This window comes from Mobula birostris, chromosome 8, assembly GCF_030028105.1.
Source record: "Mobula birostris isolate sMobBir1 chromosome 8, sMobBir1.hap1, whole genome shotgun sequence".
Classification (NCBI taxonomy): domain Eukaryota; kingdom Metazoa; phylum Chordata; class Chondrichthyes; order Myliobatiformes; family Myliobatidae; genus Mobula; species Mobula birostris.
Genome location: NC_092377.1, coordinates 89,476,260 through 89,495,611, shown reverse-complemented (window position 1 = coordinate 89,495,611; position 19,352 = coordinate 89,476,260). Strand labels below are relative to the sequence as shown.

At 45.1% G+C, this 19,352-nt stretch overlaps 2 long non-coding RNA genes across 3 annotated transcripts in view; one reads left to right on the top strand and one right to left on the bottom strand.

Moving 5' to 3' along the window:
* The window catches only part of LOC140201469 (uncharacterized), a 21,998-nt gene extending 16,977 nt beyond the window's left edge, over positions 1-5,021 (bottom strand). Inside the window, exon 1 of the long non-coding RNA XR_011886869.1 lies at positions 4,842-5,021. This is a non-coding gene — a long non-coding RNA (uncharacterized lncRNA). The remainder of the gene's footprint in view (positions 1-4,841) is intronic.
* Positions 4,962-19,352, top strand: LOC140201468 (uncharacterized). 2 transcript variants are annotated; one of them, XR_011886868.1, is made up of 3 exons: positions 4,962-5,233; positions 8,624-8,683; positions 19,145-19,352. It is a non-coding gene; the product is annotated as an uncharacterized lncRNA (long non-coding RNA). The 2 variants fall into 2 exon arrangements; XR_011886867.1 differs by having other exon boundaries at positions 4,964-5,233; positions 19,148-19,352.

Sequence of the window (19,352 nt, the reverse complement as noted above, 5' to 3'; positions counted from 1 at the left end):
GTGGGGGGAGCATTGTTTCCTCTGACCTGATGTCAGGAGGGTGGGGGGAGCATTGTTTCGTCTGACCTGATGTTGGGAGGCTGGGGGAGCATTGTTTCATCTGACCTGGTGTCGGGATGGTGGGGAGCGTTGTTTCATCTGACCTGACGTCGGGAGGGTGGGGAGTGTTGTTTCACCTGACCTGATGTCGGGAGGATGGGGGAGTGTTGTTTCATCTGACCTGATGTCGGGACGGTGGGGAGTGTTGTTTCATCTGACCTGACGTCGGGAGGGTGGGGGAGTATTGTTTCATCTGACTGGATGTCAGGAGGGTGGGGAGTGTTGTTTCATCTGACCTGATGTCGGGAGGGTGGGGGGAGCACTGTTTCGTCTGACCTAACGTCAGGAGGGAGGGGGGAGCATTGTTTCGTCTGACCTGATGTCAGGAGGGTGGGGGGAGCATTGTTTCGTCTGACCTAACATCGGGAGGGTGGGGGGAGCATTGTTCCATCTGACCTAACGTCGGGAGCATGGGGGAGCATTGTTTCGTCTGACCTGATGTCAGGAGGGTGGGGGAGCATTCATTCCTCTGACCTGATGTCAGGAGGGTGGGGGGAGCATTGTTCCGTCTGACCTGATGTTGGGAGGGTGGGGGAGCATTGATTCCTCTGACCTGATGTCGGGAGGGTGGGGGGAGCATTGTTCCGTCTGACCTGATGTCGGGAGGGTGGGGGAGCATTGTTTCGTCTGACCTGATGTCGGGAGGGTGGGGGAGCATTGTTTCGTCTGACCTAATGTCGGAAGGGTGGGGGGGAGCAATGTTTCATCTGACCTGATGTCGGGAGGGTGGGGGGAGCATTGTTTCATCTGACCTGACATCAGGACAAGGGGAGCCATTGTTTTGTTTGATGATATTGGGAGGGTGGGGGAGCATTGTTTCGATCTGAAGTTGGGGTGGGGGTTATGTAAGGCTTTGATAAGTTTGCGGTGAGTCAATGTCATTTAAACTTGTTGGTGAAGAGAAACATAGAGTCTAATTTGATGCCGCAGGTAAGAAAGCAATTGTACAGTCTGACCCCAAAGTTGAAAGGAAAACCACTGTCCAGTCGACTTCAGAGGAGGAAGAAAGAACTACAATCCAGTACAATGCTGGAGGTGGGAGAAAGGCCATCTGATCCACCAACTGGAGGAGAGCCACTGTGTTGTTGGACTCGACGTGAGGGAGAGGAGAACAGAGAAGAGAGAGTAGTCAGTGTATAATCAGCCTGGAGAGAAAAGATGAAATATAAAGATAAACTAGCCAATAATATAAAAGGGGTTACAAAAAAGTCTTTTTTTCCCAGAAATATAAGGAGTAAAAGAAAGATGAAAGTGGCCTGCTGAGTTCTTCCAACATTTTGTGTGCGTTGCTTGGACTTCCTGCACTTGCAGATTTTCTCTTGTTTGTGGTATAGGAAGAGGTTGGACAAATGTGGGTTGCTTTTTGTGGAGCAGTCGGCTGAGTTAAAGTTATGAGAGGCATAGATAGAACAGAAAAGACAGAATGGAAGAGAAAAGGTATCTTCCTCCAAAGTTTTAAAGTAGATAATTGAATGGTAGTCATGCATTTAAAGTAAGAGGGTTTAAATTCAAGGGACCTGTGCGGGGCAAGTTTCTGTAAATAATTGAGTATGTAAGAAGACCAAGTGATGGCTTGATTGCAGTGAACCAGCTGGGTTTCAACTAATATCTGTTTTATTGAAGGAGATCTGTACTGACTTTGTACAGTCAGTGTGTCCAATTCCACACCAACACTTAATTACTGGAAATTAAGTGTTGGAGAGGGAGTGGACAGGCTGACTGTACAAAGGATAACAGATCTCCTTCAATCAAACAGATATTAGTTGAAACTCAGCTTGGGTGAAATACAAATGCTGATATCTCAAAGGAAAAAACAGAAGCCAGAGTGGTCCTTTGTACAACTCAGGCTTTCAATAAGATTATGCTTGATTTTCACCTCTGCAAGAAAACAACACGAACCCGAGATTCCTTGGTGTCCACTCCTCCACACCCACTCCCCACCTCACCCGTTACTTTATCATTCATTTCATTCGTTATGTACACACACTCCTGTGCTTAGTGTCACTTTATGGACATACAATCGTTTCATGTATATAAGCTATCTAGTGTATTTATACGTATTGTGTTCTTTATCTAATTGTGTTTTATGGTGCATCAGATCTGGAGTAACAATTATCTTGTTCTTCTTTATGCTTATGTACTGGAAATGACATTAAGCAATCCTGAATATTGAAAAACCTGTTGGTTAGTCTTGAATGAAGTTCATCTATGTTCACACATGCTATGTGAAGAACCTGGTGTCAGCCCATGTCCTTCCCATTGCTAGTAATGAGCTCACTGGTGGTGGCTGGTTTCTGAACTTGCCACTGTAGAGAAATATTCTGGCTGGAAGAGCCGTGCACCCCATCATGAGACAGTAGATCTACTATATCAACCCACAGGTGACTGACAGCTGTGAGATCACAGGGGAAAAGCAGAGGATTCTCACCAGGTTCCGTTCACATCTGTACCTTCTCCATTTTTAAGAATATGATGACCCCTTTTAGCGCTAGTGCCATTAGCAGATGTGATATTGGCAACGTATCCGGTGTGCTACTTCAATTACTGGGGTATATGAATGTATTCTTGTGTTTCCCTTCTATCAATGTGGGTTTAATTGGTCTGTGGTTTTGTTCTCTCCACTTACCCCCACTCACCCTTTCTTTCCCTGTTACCCTCCCATCTTTCCCAGCGGCATGCACATTAAGAATGTACAATTAGCTTTAAATGTTAACCCCCCACTCTCTGCTTTAAACAAGCCTTGCCCACTCAGGTAAGATGCTTCTGTCTTCACCAGTTATCAAATAAGACCAACGCTCCATAGCTACTCTCATATCCTATGTGGGAAAAATGGGGCAGATTTCAAATGGTGACTATGGCAATCTTATCAATAATCAGGAGTCTGAATGCCTGGAATGATCCTGTTTTCAGTTATATTGTAATATTGATTTGCTAAGTAAACAGGGTTGTTTGTGGTGAAATGTACAGTATGTACTCTGATAATAAATTTTACTTTGAACTTTATGAACTTTGGACATACCTGCATTTAAAAGCAAATTTTTACCCTTGTTGAATTTTGCCACTCCGGTTTGCAAATACATTAAAAAACTTTGTGATGATGTTCATTCCACCCTATCTCAATCGCAGGCACACTCTACAGAAGGGGCTTCTGTTAATCGAAAACAATTCAAAGGATAATCTGTTATTGAGGCTGTTCGACTCAATGAGGCAGCTGAGGCTTTCAATTAAATCAAGGCTGATCTGTACTTGCTTCACTTATCCCTAACCCTTACTAATATCAATAATTATCAAGCAGAGCCTTACCTTCTATGGCTTAATAATTTCTGTCACTTCATTTCTATGTCTTCTGATTCCTCTCACATGCCCATGGGAAGTACTTCTTTGGCTTGTTCTACATTCAAGCAACTTAATCAGACTATCCATCAGCTATAGTAGCAAGTGATCAGCTCTTGTCATAGTTTTAGTCTGTGCTTTCGTCCTTGGGTGTATTTCATTTATAAAGATGATAACCAGATTTGCTATCCACTCCAGAACACCGCACTGATTAAGCTCTTTATTTTGCTGAATTCCTGAAAGTTCAACTATTAAAATTTCTGGTTACTATCCCACCAACTGCTTGTGGCACATCTCTCCTCATCACTTAATCTAAACCCCCATAGAGACATCAGGAACTGAATGGTTGAAGGATGTAGCTGTTCTAGACTCTGGTGGTGTGGGAATTCAGGGCTCTATACCTCATGCCCAATGGCAGCTGCGAGAAAATAGCATGGCTTGGATGCTGGGGATCTTTAATGATGTATCGGGGTGAGCCCACTACACTCTACAGGTTCTTGCATCTGCGAACATTGATGAGTTAATTACTAGATCATATGTTACAGTTGGTTTCATGTGTAATATTGACCCCACACCAATATATGGTCTCATGAGAGAAACAAAAGGAGATTCAAAACCTTGGCCAATTCAGGGGAAAATCAACATTTTCAGTCCACCAGGCATTGTTTTAGTAGTTTGGAGGCACGTTAATTCTGGTAATTTTATGTAACACACATTGCAATTTGTACAAAATGATCACAGCTTCCACCAGAAATGGGCAGAGTTCTTGTTTAATAGTGCTAAACAGTTAAGTAGTGTATATATATTTAACAGGCTGAACTAAAATAACTCTGTCCTCCTCTTCTTCCAGCAATCTATTCCAAAAAATGATCAGATTTCAGAAATTCAGGAAGATAGAGATGTCAAACAAGTGGAAGTCCTTTTAAAAAAAACAATCTTGCCTTTTGACTCCCTCCCTCCCTCCATAAAGAGTGGAGTGACATTTCCAATTTTCTAGTCTTCAGAAACCATGCCAGAATCTAGTGATATTTGAAAGATCACTACTAATGCCTACACAATCTCTTCAGGTACCTGGGGTGTAGTCCATCTGGTTCAGGAGACTTGTCTACCTTCAGACCTTTCAGCTTCCCAAGCACCTTCTCCCTAATAGCCACCTCCAGTTTAAATTCCATGCGGAATATTTTGGCGGATCAAGAACCAAGAACAACACTCATCCCTGCCCCAGACACTCTCGAATTTCTGCCATTCTGCTGGTGTCCTCCATAGCGAAGACTGACGGAAAATACTATTTAGTTCATCCGGCATTTCTTTTTCCCCCAGTACTACCTCTCCAGCCATCTGCTATCCTCTCTTTTCCTATATGAAAAAAATACTTTTGCTATCTTCTTTTATATTATTGAATAGCTTACCTTCATATTTGATCTTTTCTCTTATTACATTTTTAGCTGTATTCCGTTGTGTTTTTTAAGAGCTCGGGACCTTTTGAGAATTTTAGACAGGCGTCAGTTTTTGCAAACGATCGCTTGTTTCAGTGCGTCGAGAGCGACATTTTGTGAAAGGAGAGCTCGGGAACTTCCTAGACTTTTCGATGGGCTTCTGTCTAACGGTCGCTTGTTTCAGTGAGGCTGCGCGACATTTAAAAAGAGCGGGGCCTTTGGTGACTTCACGGCGGACCAAGTCGTCGCGATTTATTGGGCAATTCGCAAAGGTCATTGAAAAGAAGTTGGCTCTAAGCGTTTTACGGCCATTGTGGGAGTGGACAGTGTTAAAGTGATTGGTTTGAGCCTTCGGTGAAAAGAAGGTAAGACTCTCTCCAAGCCCGCTCCTTTGGCAAAACTTCCACATCCCGCGCTGATGACCCCTTCTCCCGTTTTCAACCCTCCTCCTCTTCTTTGTCACCCAAATCTGGTTCTCTACCTGTTCCGGATCTTTTCATCACGAATTGCCGACGAGACATCAGCCGTCCGACTTCAGCACTCCTCCCTCTGAACGCATTGCCTTCCAGTGTCTCTGCACCAACCCCAACCTTACCATCAAACTTGTATACAAAAGGGGTGCAGTTGTAGTGTGATGCACTGACCTCTACCTAGCTGAGGGCAAGTGGCAGCTCTGACACCTCCTCATACCTACCCATCGAAGAGGGCTCCCCTCTAGACCATCAGAAAACTGTCTCCTACACTATCACTGACGTCATCCACTCTGGAGAACTCCTATCCACTGCCACTGAACTGGTAGTTCCCTTACTGCACACTGCTTGCTTCTACCTCCTACCGAAGATCCACAAACTGGATTGTCCGGGTAGGCCCATTGTCTCTGTCTGCTCCTGCCCCACTGAACTTGTGCCCTCATATCTTGATTGCATTGTATCCCTCTTGGTTCACTCCCTTCCCACCTACATCCGTGACACTTCTCGTGCCCTTGATCTCCTCAGTGACTTTCAATTCCCTTGCCCTGACTGCTTCATCTTTACCATGGATCTTCAGTCCCTATACACTTTTATCCCCCATCAAGAAGGCTTCAAAGCTCTCCGCTTCTTTAATGATAAAACAACCAACTAATCCCACTCTACCACCACTTTCCTCTGTCTGGCAGAACTGGTTTTCACCCTGAACAATTTTTCCTTCAACTCCTCCAATCTTCTCCAGACTTGAGGAGTACCCATGGGCCCCAGTTATGCCTGCCTTTTTGTTGGCTATGTAGAACAGTCCATGTTCCAAGCCTTCCCCATTTATACTCCCTAACTCTTCCCCTGCTACATTGACGACTGCATTGGTGCTACTTCATACACCAATGCTGAGCTCATCAATTTTATCAACTTTGCCTCTAACTTCCACCCTGCCTTTTAAATTTACTTGGTTAATTTCCGACACCTTCCACCACCACCACCCCTACCCTTTCTTGATCTCTCTGTCTCCATCTCTGGAGACAAATTGTCAAACAACATCTTCTATAAACCTACTGTTTTCACAAATGTCTCGACTTTACCTGTTGCACCTTATCTCCTGTAAAAATGCTATTCCCTTTTCTGTTTCTCCACCTCCACCACATTTATTCTCAGGATGCAGCTTTCTGTTTCAAGACATCAGAGATGTCCTCATCCTTTAAGGAACGAAGTTTCCCTTCCTCTACTATTGATGCTGCTCTCACCCGCATCTCTTCCATTTCACATACATCTGTGCTTACCCCTTCTTCCCACTGCCTTAAAAGTAATGAGTTCCTCTTGTCCCGTCAGCCTCTGCATCCAACATATTGATCCTCCACAACTTCCGCTATCTCTAAAAGGATCCTCCTGCTGAACATATCTTTACCTCTACCACCCCCCCCCCGCTTTCTGCAAGGATCATTCTGTCTGCAGTTCCCTTGTCCATTCATCCCTCCCCACTAATTCCCTCCCTGCATGCAGCCTAAGTGCACCTGCCCATATACCTCCTCCTTCACCTCCATTCAGGGTCCCAAGCAGACCTTCCATTTGAGAAAACACTTCACCTGTGAATCTGCTAGGGTCACCTATTATGTCTGATGTTCCCAATGCAGTCTCCTCTACATTGGTGAGACCTGTTGCAAATTGGGCGACCACCTCATCGAGCACTTCCACACCATCTGCCACAAATGAGACGTCCCGGTGGTCAAACATTTGAATTCCAATTCCCATTCCTGTTCTGGTGTGTCAGTCCATGCCCTCCTCTTGTGCGAGATGAGGCCACCATCAGGGTGAAGGAGCAACACTTTTTATTCCATCCAGGTAGCCTCCAACCTAATGATATGAATATCAATTTCTCCTTCCGGTAAACAAATTGTCTCCTTTCTCCTCTTTCTCTACTTCCCACTCTGATCTTTCACTTCTTCTTACCTGTCTATTACTTCCCATTCCCCCACCCTTCCCTTTCTCCTATGATCCACTCTCCTCTCCTATCAGACTCCTTCTTCTCCAGCCATAGACCCTTCTCACTCACCTGGCTTCACCTATCACCTACCAGTTACTTACTTTATACTTTATTGTCGCCAAACAATTGATACTAGAACGTACAATCATCACAGTGATATTTGATTCTGCGCTTCCCGCTCCCTGGACTACAAATATTAAATATTAAAAACAGTAAAAATTAGTAAATATTAAAAATTTAAATTATAAATCATAAATAGAAAATAGAAAAATGGAAAGTGGGGTAGTGCAAAAAAACCGAGAGGCAGGTCTGGATATTTTGAGGGTACGGCCCCGATCCGGGTCAGGATCCGTTCAGCAGTCTTATCACACAGTTGGAAAGAAGCTGTTCCCAAATCTAGCCGTACGTGTCTTCAAGCTCCTGAGCCTTCTCCCGGAGGGAAGGGGGATGAAAAGTGTGTTAGCTGGGTGGGTCGTGTCCTTGATTATCCTGGCAGCACTGCTCTGACAGCAGCGGTGAAAAGTGAGTCCAAGGACGGAAGATTGGTTTGTGTGATGTGCTGCACCATGTTCATGATCTTCTGCAGCTTCTTTCGGTCTTGGACAGGACAACTTCCATACCAGGTTGTGATGCACCCTAGAAGAATGCTTTCTATGGTGCATCTATAAAAATTAGTGAGGGTTTTAGGGGACAGGCCAAATTTCTTTAGTTTTCTCAGGAAGTAAAGGCGCTGTTGGGCCTTCCTGGCAGTGAACTCTGCTTGGTTGGACCAAGTCAGGTCATTTGTGATAATGACCCCAAGGAACTTAAAGCTTTTGACCTATTCCACTTGCAAACCACCGATGTAAATTGGGTCGTGTGGTCCACTACTCTTTCTGAAGTCAAAAACCAATTCTGTCGTCTTGCTGATGTTGAGGGATAGGTTATTGACTTAACACCACGCCAGGTTCTTAATTTCCTCTCTGTACTCAAACTCATCATTACCCGAGATATGGCCTACAATTGTTGTGTCATCAGCAAACTTATTTATTGAGTTTGATGGAAACTTGGCTACACAATCATGGGTGTACAGCAAGTACAGGCGGGGGCTGTGGGGCACCGGTGCTCAGAATGATTGTAGAGGAGAGCTTGTCCCCTATTTTTATAGCCTGGGTCCTGTCTGTGAGGAAGCTGAAGATCTAGCTGCAGATCTGAGTGCTAAGGCCCAGGTTCCGGAGCTTAGGAATCAATTTATTTGGAATGATGGTATTAAAGGCGGAGCTGTAGTCAATGAAAAGGAGCCTTACGTATGCGTCTTTATTCTCCAGGTGTTCTAAGGATGAATGTAGGGCCAGAGAGATGGCATCTGCTGTTGACCTGTTGCTCCGGTAGGTGAATTGCAAAATGTCGAGGTTGACCGGTGGGCCGTGGTTGAAGTGGTTAGCCTGTTTCCCCCCCCCCCACCCACTTTTTATTCTGGCTTCTTCCCCCTTCCTTCTCAGTCCTGAAGAAGGATCTCAGCCCAAAACGTTGACCGTCTATTCATTTCCATAGATGCTGCCTGACCTGCTGAGTGTGTGTGTGTGTTGCTCTAGCTAAGTTTCTTTCTTTGTCTGCTAGTCAAGTCAAGTCATTTATTGTTAATGTATAGAGAAATGAGACAATGTTTCTTTGAACCAGGGTGTAAAGCACAGTAGTACACATAAAACATGGTAATTTATGAAGGTATGGGTAAAATCTACAGATGAATCGCACATAAGTATCAAACTAAAGTGCATTCATTTCAATTATTGGAAGGTATGGAACAGATTAACCAGGGAACTTAGACTATGATGCAACCGAGAGTTCAGAAATCTATTAGCCTGAGGGAAGAAACTGTTTCTCATCCTGAACATTCTTGTTTTTATGCATCGTAGTCTCCTGCCTGCTGGTAGAAAGTCAAAGAGGATGCTGGATGGATGCACTTATTAATTATGCACTTTAGTTTGTTATCTATATGTGATTCATCTGTAGATTTTTATTCGTATCTTTATGAATTATCCTTAATCATACTAAGGGCCCTGTGTATGCAGTGCTCCTGATAAATATCCCTGATGGGTGGTAGGGAGACCCTATGATACTCTCAGCTGTTCTCACAGTCCTTTCTAGGGACCTCTGGTCTGATGCTTGACTGCTCCCATACCAGATGGAGGTGCAACTTGTCAGGACGCTCTCAATGGTGCTCCAGTAAAACGGAGTTAAGATAGGGGGTGTAAGCCTTGCTTGCTTCAATCTTCTTAGGAAGTGGAAGCGCCTCTGTGCCTTCTTGTTCAGGTAGGTGATGTTAAGGGACCAGATGAGGAATTCCCAGAAATCTGGTGCACTTAACTCTATGGAGAAGCCATGTATTCGCAGAGGGGGATGGTTTCTCTGCACCTTCCTGAAGCCCACATTGATTTCCTTGGTCTTCTCCACGTTCAGGCTTAGGTTGTTCTTCTCACACCAATCCACCAGCCACTCCGCTTCCTCTCTATACTCCATCTCGTTATCGTTCTTGATAAATCGAACCACTGTTGTGTCATCTGCAAACTTGATGGCACAGTTTGAGCTGGATCCTGCAACACAGTCATGTATCAGCAGTGTGAACAGCAGCGGGCTGAGCACACAGCCTGGGGGGGGGGGGGGGGGGCGGGGGTTGTAGTTTCCAGTGCTCAGCACAATGGGACAAGAGACATTGCTGCCCACGCGGACTGGCTGTGGCCTGTGGTCTAGTATCCAATTGCAACGAGAGGTGTTGAGACCCAGCAAGGTCAGTTTCCGCACCAGTTTCTGGGGTATGACGGTGTCGAACGCTGAACTGAAGTTATAAACAGCAGTCGGGCATATGAGACCCCATTTTCCAGTTGGGACAGGACAGAGTGGGGGTGGAGGACAGAGGCTATTGCATCAACAGTGGATCGATCTGAGTGATAAGGTCCAGTGTAGCTGGAAGAAAGGCTTTAATGAGCTCCATGACCAGCCACTCAAAGCATTTCATAATGGTTGATGGTAATGCCACTGGCCGATAATCATTTAGGCAGGTGACTGTCGCCTTCTTTGGCACTGGAATGATGGTTGCCACCTTGAAAACTGAGGGGACAAAGGATTGTTTCAGAGTGATGTTGAATATGTCAGCACCTTCATCAGCTGGGCTGCGCAGTCCTTCAGAACCCGACCTGGGCATTATTGGGCCTTGTGTGGGTTGTCTCCGGACAGGGTCTTCCTCACCTCAGCTTCAGCCAGACAGAGTGTCTGCTCCCCTGAGGTGAGGCATGCTATCCTCGCCAGCACTCTGTTCTGTGCATCAAATGGGCGTAGAAGTTATTCAGCCTCTTGGAGAGTGAAGCATTATGGTCACTGATGCACAGAGTAGATTTGTAGTCTGTAATTCTCTAAATTCCCTGCCACATGCACCTTGTCATAGTCATACTTTATTGATCCCGGGGGAAATTGGTTTTCGTTACAGTTGCACCAGAAATAATAACTAGTAATAGAACCATAAATAGTTAAATAGTAATATGTAAATTATGCCAGTAAATTATGAAATAAGTCCAGAACCAGCCTATCGGCTCAGGGTGTCTGACCCTCCAAGGGTGGAGTTGTAAAGTTTGATGGCCACAGGCAGGAATGACTTCCTATGATGCTCTGTGCTGCATCTCAGAGGAATGAGTCCCTGGCTGAATGTACTCCTGTGCCCACCCAGTACATTATGTAGTGGATGGGAGACATTGACCAAGATGGCATGCAACTTAGACAGCATCCTCTTTTCAGACACCACCATGAGAGAGTCCAGTTCCATCCCCACAACATCACTGGCCTTACGAATGAGTTTGTTGATTCTGTTGGTGTCTGCTACCTCAGCCTGCTGCCCCAGCACACAACAGCAAACATGATAGCACTGGCCATCACAGACTCGTAGAACATCCTCAGCATCATCCAGCAGATGTTAAAGGACCTCAGCCTCCTCAGGAAATAGAGACGGCTCTGACCCTTCTTGTAGATAGCCTCAGTGTTCTTAGACCAGTCTAGTTTATTGTCAATTCGTATCCCCAGGTATTTGTAATCCTCCACCATGTCCACACTGACCCCCTGGATGGAAACAGGGGTCACCAGTACCTTAGCTCTCAGGTCTACCACCAGCTCCTTAGTCTTTTTCATATTAAGCTGCAGATAATTCTGCTCACACCATGTGACAAAGTTTCCTACCGTAGACCTGTACTCAACCTCATCTCCCTTGCTGATGCATCCAACTATGGCAGAGTCATCCGAAAACTTCTGAAGATGACAAGACTGTGCAGTAGTTGAAGTCCGAGGTGTAAATGGTGAAGAGAAAGGGAGACAAGACAGTCCCCTGTGGAGCCCCAGTGCTGCTGATCACTCTGTCGGACACACAGTGTTGCAAGCACACGTACTGTGGTCTGCCAGTCGGGTAATCAAGAATCCATGATACCAGGGAAGCATCCACCTGCATCGCTGTCAGCTTCTCCCCCAGCAGAGCTGGGCGGATGGTGTTGAACGTACTGGAGAAGTCAAAAAACATGACCCTCACAGTGCTCGCTGGCTTGTCCAGGTGGGCGTAGACATGGTTCAGCAGGTAAATGATGGTACTGCAGAAATGGCTGTAAATTATCTGTGAATGTGCCCATTTCGCTTTTCTAATGGAGCTGGAAAGCATCATTCTTGCTTCCCTGAGAACAGTCGCATCCCCTGAACTGAAAGCAGCATCTTAATCCCTCACAAACAAGAGAAAATCTGCAGTTGCTGGAAATCCAAGCAAAACACACAGAATGCTGGATGAATTCAGCAGGCCAGGCAGTATCTATGGAAAAGAGTACAGTTGACATTTCGGGTTGAGACCCTTCAGCAGGACGGACCATGGCTTCTGACTTACCCTTACCCGGATGTGTTTCGTGATGGTAACATCTTCTGTACACTTCTCCATGTAGCTGGTCTCAGATTCCACATATGCCTTGCTGTTAATGGAGTTGCCATAAGTAGCAGCCTCCCTGAACATTCTCCAGTTTGTTATCAAAGCAGTTCTGCAGTGCAGAGACTGCATCCTCAGGCCAGTTCTTCACCACCTTTAGGACTGGTCAGACCCGTTTGATCACTGGTTTGTATGCTGGAATTAACATTATAGGTAAGTGATCTGAGAGTCTAATGTGGGGTTGAGGGACCGCTTTACAGGCGCCCTGGTATGTTAGTGTAAACCAGGTCTGGTGTATTTTCATCTCTGGTAGCAAAATCAACATGCTGGTGGAATTTAGGCAGGATTGTCTTCAGGTTAAAATCACCTGCAATAATGAAGATACTACTGGGATGTTTGGTTTGAAAGTCACTGATGGTGCTCACGCAGTGCCACATCTGCATTAGTGGCGGGCAGGGGCGGGGGGATATATATAGCTATCAACACAATTGTAGTGAACTCCCTCAGTAAATAAGATGGTCTGTATTTTTCAAAAATGAACTCAATCATCGGTGAACAATGGGATGCCCCTGCTAAAGCATCCACACACCAGTTCTTATTTATGTAAATACAGGTAGTACCACCTTGGGTCTTGCCTGAGATGGTGCATAGCTAGTGGAATGAGAATAGGTCCGGGGTCAGTGATGTGTTCTTCATGTGGGAACTCTGTGAGAACTCCAGTCTCCATGATGACTACATCCGCATGAAGTACATCCAGTTGCAACTCCTTACACACCGTGTTAGAGAAATGGAGCTGCAACTGGATGACCTTCAGCTTATACAAGAGCATGAGGGAGGTAGTCACCCCTAAGTTGCTGGGTGCAGTTAGCTTGGTGGCTGCCTGGAGCGGGAAGGAGAATAGACATAAAGTGCAGAATATCCCTGTGGCCATTCCCCTTAATAATAAGTGTACTATTTGGATACTGTTGGTAAGGGTGGCAGGGGCTATCAGGAAAAAGCTGCAGCAACCAGGTCTCTGGCATTAAGTCTGGCTGCGTGGCTCAGAAGGGAAGGGAGGAAAAGAGAAGTGCATTGATGATAGGGGATTGACTAGTTAGGAAGCTGACAGGAGATTCTGTGGGTGCGAAAGAGACATGTGGATGGTATGTTGCCTCCCAGGTGCCGAGGTCAGGGATGTCTCTGATCGGGTCCACAGCATCCTAAGGGAGGGGGTGAGTAGCCAGAAGTCATGGTACATAGTGGTACCAAGAATATGATGATTTGACGGATGAATGGCTGAGGAATTTGGGCAGGAGGCAGTGTTTCAAATTTGTGGATCATTGTAATCTTTTCTGGAGAAGGTATGACATGCACAAAAAGGATGGGTTACACCTGTACTTGAGAGGGACCAATATCCTTGAGGGCAGGTTTGCTCGAGGTGTTGGTGTGAGCTAGATTAATTAGACAGAGGTTTGGATCCGGAGTGATATGACAGGGGATGGGGTAGTTGGATTATATGTTGATGCTGTGTATATTGAAACTGTGAGGCACCTGATAGAGCATAATTCTAGTCAGTGGGATGGGTTGAATTCTGTCTTTAAATTAAATGGTAGAGATTGGGTTCAACAGTGTGGACAAGAGAGGATAATGTAAAAGGGAAGGAGAGTGCAGAAGAGTTTATGGAAGTCTCCAGAATAAGTAGAAAGGCAAAGTTTTAGAGGGACAATTATTTAACTGCTAGGAACATGGATGCAAAATTGAAAGAGGGTGATGAACTCAGAAATGAAGATGTTATAAACACGAGAAAATCTGCAGATGCTGGAAATTCAAGCAACACACACAAAATGCTGGTGGAACACTGCAGCATCTATAGGAAGAAGTACAGTCGATGTTTCGGGCCAAGACCCTTTGTCAGGACTAACTGAAAGAAGAGATTTGAAAGTGGGAGGGGGAGGGGGAGATCCGAAATGATAGGAGAAGACAAGAGGGGGAGAGATGAAGCTAAGAGCTGGAAAGTTGATTGGCAAAAGGGATACAGAGCTGGAGAAGGGGGAGGATCATGGGACGGGAGGCCTAGGGAGAAAGAAAGAGGGAGGAGAGCCCAGAGGAAGATGGAGAGCAGGCAAGGAGTGATTGTGAGAGGGACAGAGAGAGAAAAAAAGGAGGGGGAATAAATAAATAAGGGATGGGATAAGAAGGGGAGGAGGGGCATTAACAGAAGTTAGAGAAATCAATGTTCATGCTATCAGGTTGAAGGCTACCCAGACGGAATATAAGGTGTTGTTTTCCAACCTGAGTGTGGCTTCATCTTGACAGTAGAGGAGGCCATGGATTGACTTATCAGAACGGGAATGGGACGTGGAATTAAAATGTGTGGCTACTGGGAAATCCTGCTTTCTCTGGCGGACAGAGCGTAGATGTTCAGCGAAACAGTCTCCCAGTCTGCGTCGGGTCTCACCAATATATAGAAGGCCACACTGGGAGCATCGGATGCAGTATATCACACCAGCCGACTCACAGGTGAAGTGTCGCCTCACCTGGAAGGACTGTCTGGGGCCCTGAATGGTGGTGAGGGAGGAAGTGTAAGGGCATGTGTAGCACTTGTTCCGCTTACAAGGATAAGTGCCGGGAGGGAGATTGGTGGGAAGGAATGGGGGTGACGAATGGACAAGGGAGTTGCGTAGGGAGCGATCCCTGTGGAAAGCAGAAAGAGGTGGGGAGGGAAAGATGTGCTTGGTGGTGGATCCCGTTGGAGGTGGCGGAAGTTACAGAGAATTATATGTTGGACCCGGAGGCTGGTGGGATGTTATATTTAATTGCATGCAGTGTACGGAATGAGGTAGATGATATTGTAGCACAGAAATTGGCAAGTATGATGTTATGGGCTTCACAGAGTATTGGCTACAAGAAAATCACTGTTAGGAGCTTAACATCCAAGATAAATATTGTATCAAAAGGACAGGCAGTTAGGCAGATGGGGTGGGGTGTCGCTGTTAGTATAGATTTAAATCAAATCCTTAGAAAGAGATGACATAGGATCAGAAGATGTAGAATCTTTGTTGGGAAGAGTTAAGCATCTGCTAGGTTAAAAACTCCCTGATGGGAGTTATGTACAGATCTCCGAACAGTAGCCAGAATGTGGGGCTCAAATTACAATAGGAGATAGAATGCCGGAGAGGGGAATCCTTTAGATTAGAGATGAGGAAGAATCTGTTTAGCCAGAAGATAATGAATCAATGGAATTCATTACCACAGACAACTGTGGGGGCCAAGTCATTGGGTACATTTAAGGTTGAGTTTGATAGGTTCTTAGAAAGGGTGGCAAAGATTAAGGGGAGAACGTAGGAGAATAAGGTTAAGAGAGATAAGTCAGCCATTTGGCCAGTGATTCTGCTCCTATGTCTTATGGTCATATAGTCTTAGGGTAGCCTGAATATTGTCTTCCAGATGGAGGTGATCACCTTTGTTTTCCACAGACTTGTAGCTGCTGACTTTGGGGAGCACCTCATCAATCCAGATAATCTGATGGGACATCTTATCCTTCTGGGTATTCTGATGGAATGCCTTATCAATCTGGGTAATCTCATTTTGCAGGGTCACAGAGCACTGTAACCATAGAGAAGAAAAACAGACCTTTTGGCCAACCATTAACTATCCATCTATACTTACCCAGACCCACTGTTGAGTCTCAGCCACATTGTCCTTTGTCTATTAGTCAAATGAACTGCTGTAGGCAAGGTCAGTGAGCCTTTTGTGGTCTAACAATCCATCTTTGTCTCACTTGATTGCACCTTCTTGTCAGTACCCGACCTTCTGATCGTATGTCCTTTGTACATCTGGGCAAGACATAAATAAATACTTCCTTACTCTTGTGGGGTGTTCGCTGCTCCACTCAGACACACTCAGGTAATTGCCCATTGATTTATGATAGGGTTTTTTTTCTCATCTCCCACCAGAAGGTCTGTGATCATCTTAGAGGACAAAAAGTGCACCTTGTTGTTTGTCCCTTGGTCATTGCCACATGAAAGAAGGGTTAGTTTCACATTACAGTGTTCACCCAGGCATTCATATTCCAAGAGCTGGTAGGCAGACCAATATTTAATGGTGAAAATGAGATACTATAGTGCTAGAAAAGCTCAGCAGGTGAGACAGCAGCTGTGGAGAGAGAAACAGAGCTATTGTTTTAGGTTAATGACCAAACATTGCATATGACATTCCTGTAATTTGCTTGGTGGAGATCCCATTGGTGTAATTTTGCTGTCAGTCTCAGGGTTTGCTCAATCCTAGTGGCTAGTGGTACTTGTTTAATACATTTCTGGTGGCCTTGATGGCTTTGAGAAATTTTGTTCGTAGTAGCTAATTTCGTGACACCAACAGCCACCATCTTTCTCATATCATGAACAGCAAACTGACCAATGGGTGGATATTCAGAAAAGCTCTCGACACACATCGCCTGAATTGGTTTCAGGGATCAGCAAGCAGTATAGTCAATGAAGTGTTATATAGAGGTCTTCTTTTATCGAAGTGAGACAAGATTTGATATTAATCAAAGTTCTTTCACAAGTATCTAATGGTGTGGGTATTGCAAAAGGTGCACTTGCAACAAAAACGCAGCTTCAAATGTTACATGAAAGATACCTTGGAGGTCACAGGCAAATGTAGTTGGAAGGATCACTACTTTCTGTCCCGCATAGCCCTCCATTTTCTTTCATCTATGTGCCTATCTTATAGACTCTTAAATATCCCTTGTGTATCTGCTTCTTCCACCACCTTTGGCAGAACATTCCACTCACTCTGTGTTTTCACAAAAAACTTACCTGAACACTTAGGTGTCCTGTCCTGTTGCGCTCACCTCAATAATAAGCAAATGCTTTGAGAGGCTGGTCAAGGACTACATCTGCAGCACGCTACCACCCGTACTGGACCCCCTACAATTCGCCCACCGACACAACCGATCGACAGATGACGCAATAGCCACAGCTCTACACACTGCCCTTACCCATCTGGAGAAGAAGGATGCTTATGGCAGAATGTTGTTCTTGGACTACAGTTTAGCATTCAACACCATAATTTCCTCCAGACTTGACAAGAAGCTCAGAGGCCTCGGCCTTCATGCTGCCTCGTGCAGCTGGATCATGAACTTCCTGTCGGATCACCGACAGGTGGTAAGAATGGGCTCCCTCACCTCTGCCCCTCTGACCCTCAACACAGGAGTCCCACAGGCCTGTGTCCTAAGCCTCCTCCTTTACTGTCTGTATACCCTTGACTGTGTTGCCACCCACACCTCCAATCTGCTAATTAAATTTGCTCATGATACTACATTGATTGGCCTTATTTCAAATAATAATGAGGCAGCCTACAGAGAAGTCATCACCCTGACACAGTGGTGTCAAGAAAACAACCTCTCCCTCAATGTTGCAAAAACAAAGGAGCTGGTGTGGTCTACAGGATGAATGGATACAGGCTAACCCCTATTGACATCAATGGATCTGGGGTTGAGAAGGTGAACAACTTCAAGTTCCTCGGCATACACATCACCAAAGATCTCACGTGGTCTGTACATACCGGCTGTTTGGTGAAAAAAACTCTTTCATCTCAGATGGTTGAAGAAGTTTGGTATGGGCCCCCAAATCCTAAGGACTTTCTACAGGGGCACACTGCCTTGTATGGGAACTGTACTTCCCTCAATTGCAGGACTCTGCAGAGAGTGGTGCGGGCAGCCCAGTGCAACTGTAGATGTGAACTTACCACTACTCAGGACATTTACAGAGACAGGTGCACAAAAAGGGCCCAAAGGATCACCGGGACCTGAGTGACCCCATCCACAAACTGTTCTAGCTGCTACCGTCCAGGAAACTGTACCGCAGCATTAATGCCAGGACCAACAGGCTCCGGGGCAGTTCCTTCCACCAGCCATTAGATTGATTAATTCTGATACAATTGTATTTCTATATTATATTGACTGTCCTGTTGTACATACTATTTATTACAAATTACTATAAATTGCACATTGCACATTTAGGCGGAGATGTAATGTAAGGATTTTTACTCCTCGTGTATGTGAAGTATGTAAGAAATGAAGTCAATTCAATTCAGTTCACTCCTCCCTGAAAGTAGCTGGGCAGGTTGATAGGGTGGTAAGGAAGGCTGATGGCACGCTTGCCTTTATTAGTTAAGGCTTTGAGTTCAAGAGTCAGGAATTTATGTTGCAACTTTATAAAACTTAGGTTAGACCACATCAGAAGCATTGCAATCAATTCTAATTGCTCTATTGTAGAAAGAATGTGGAAGCCTTGGAGAGAGTGCAAGATGGAGTTTTACCAAGATGCTGCCCAGTTCAGAGGGCATATTGTTATGAGGTGACTTTGGTTATGCTTGGGTTACTTTCTCTGGAGAAATTGAGACTGAGTGGAGACCTGAAAGAAGTTTATAAGATTAGGATAGGCATAAGTCGAGTAGCTAGCCTCTATCTTTCTCTCAGGGTTGAAATGTCAAATACTGGAAAGTATGCACAAGGCAAGATGGGTAAATTCAAAGGAGATGTGCGTGAGTATTTTTACACAGAAAATGGTATTGCCTGGAATGCACTGCCAGGGGTGGTGTAGAGACAAACATGATAGAAAAGTTGAAGAATTTCTTAGATAGGCAGAGAATGGAGGGATTTGGACAATTAATTATACAGGTTCTCCCCAAAAATGAGGCTTATTCTGTATGTATCTTATCAATAATAGATTTTTAAGGATTATCTATAATTGTGTGTAACACCCTGAGAAAGGTTTCACTGCTAATGTAATGGTCTTTCTGTAGAAGTAGTGCTTAGGTTATGGTTAGAGATAACGGGTGCTTTGGAATGTGAGCCGTCCAATGAGGGGAGTGTTTTTCGTGCTGTGTGCCTGACACTGAGGTGATCTGGTCTTTTGTTCAGCAGAAGGTGCCAGAAAGGAGAAGTCGTAGACACCAGAAAGGAGTGGACTTGGAATAGGGCCGGGAGTCGACGAGGCCCAGGGAAATCGATGGAGGACCAGCGGAAGGGAAACTGTGAGCTCCAACTTGTGCACATTAGACTGTTTCATTGAAACGGGCCCTTTTCTTTTTTTCTTTACTAAACCTTTAGTCAAATTAAGAATTATAAA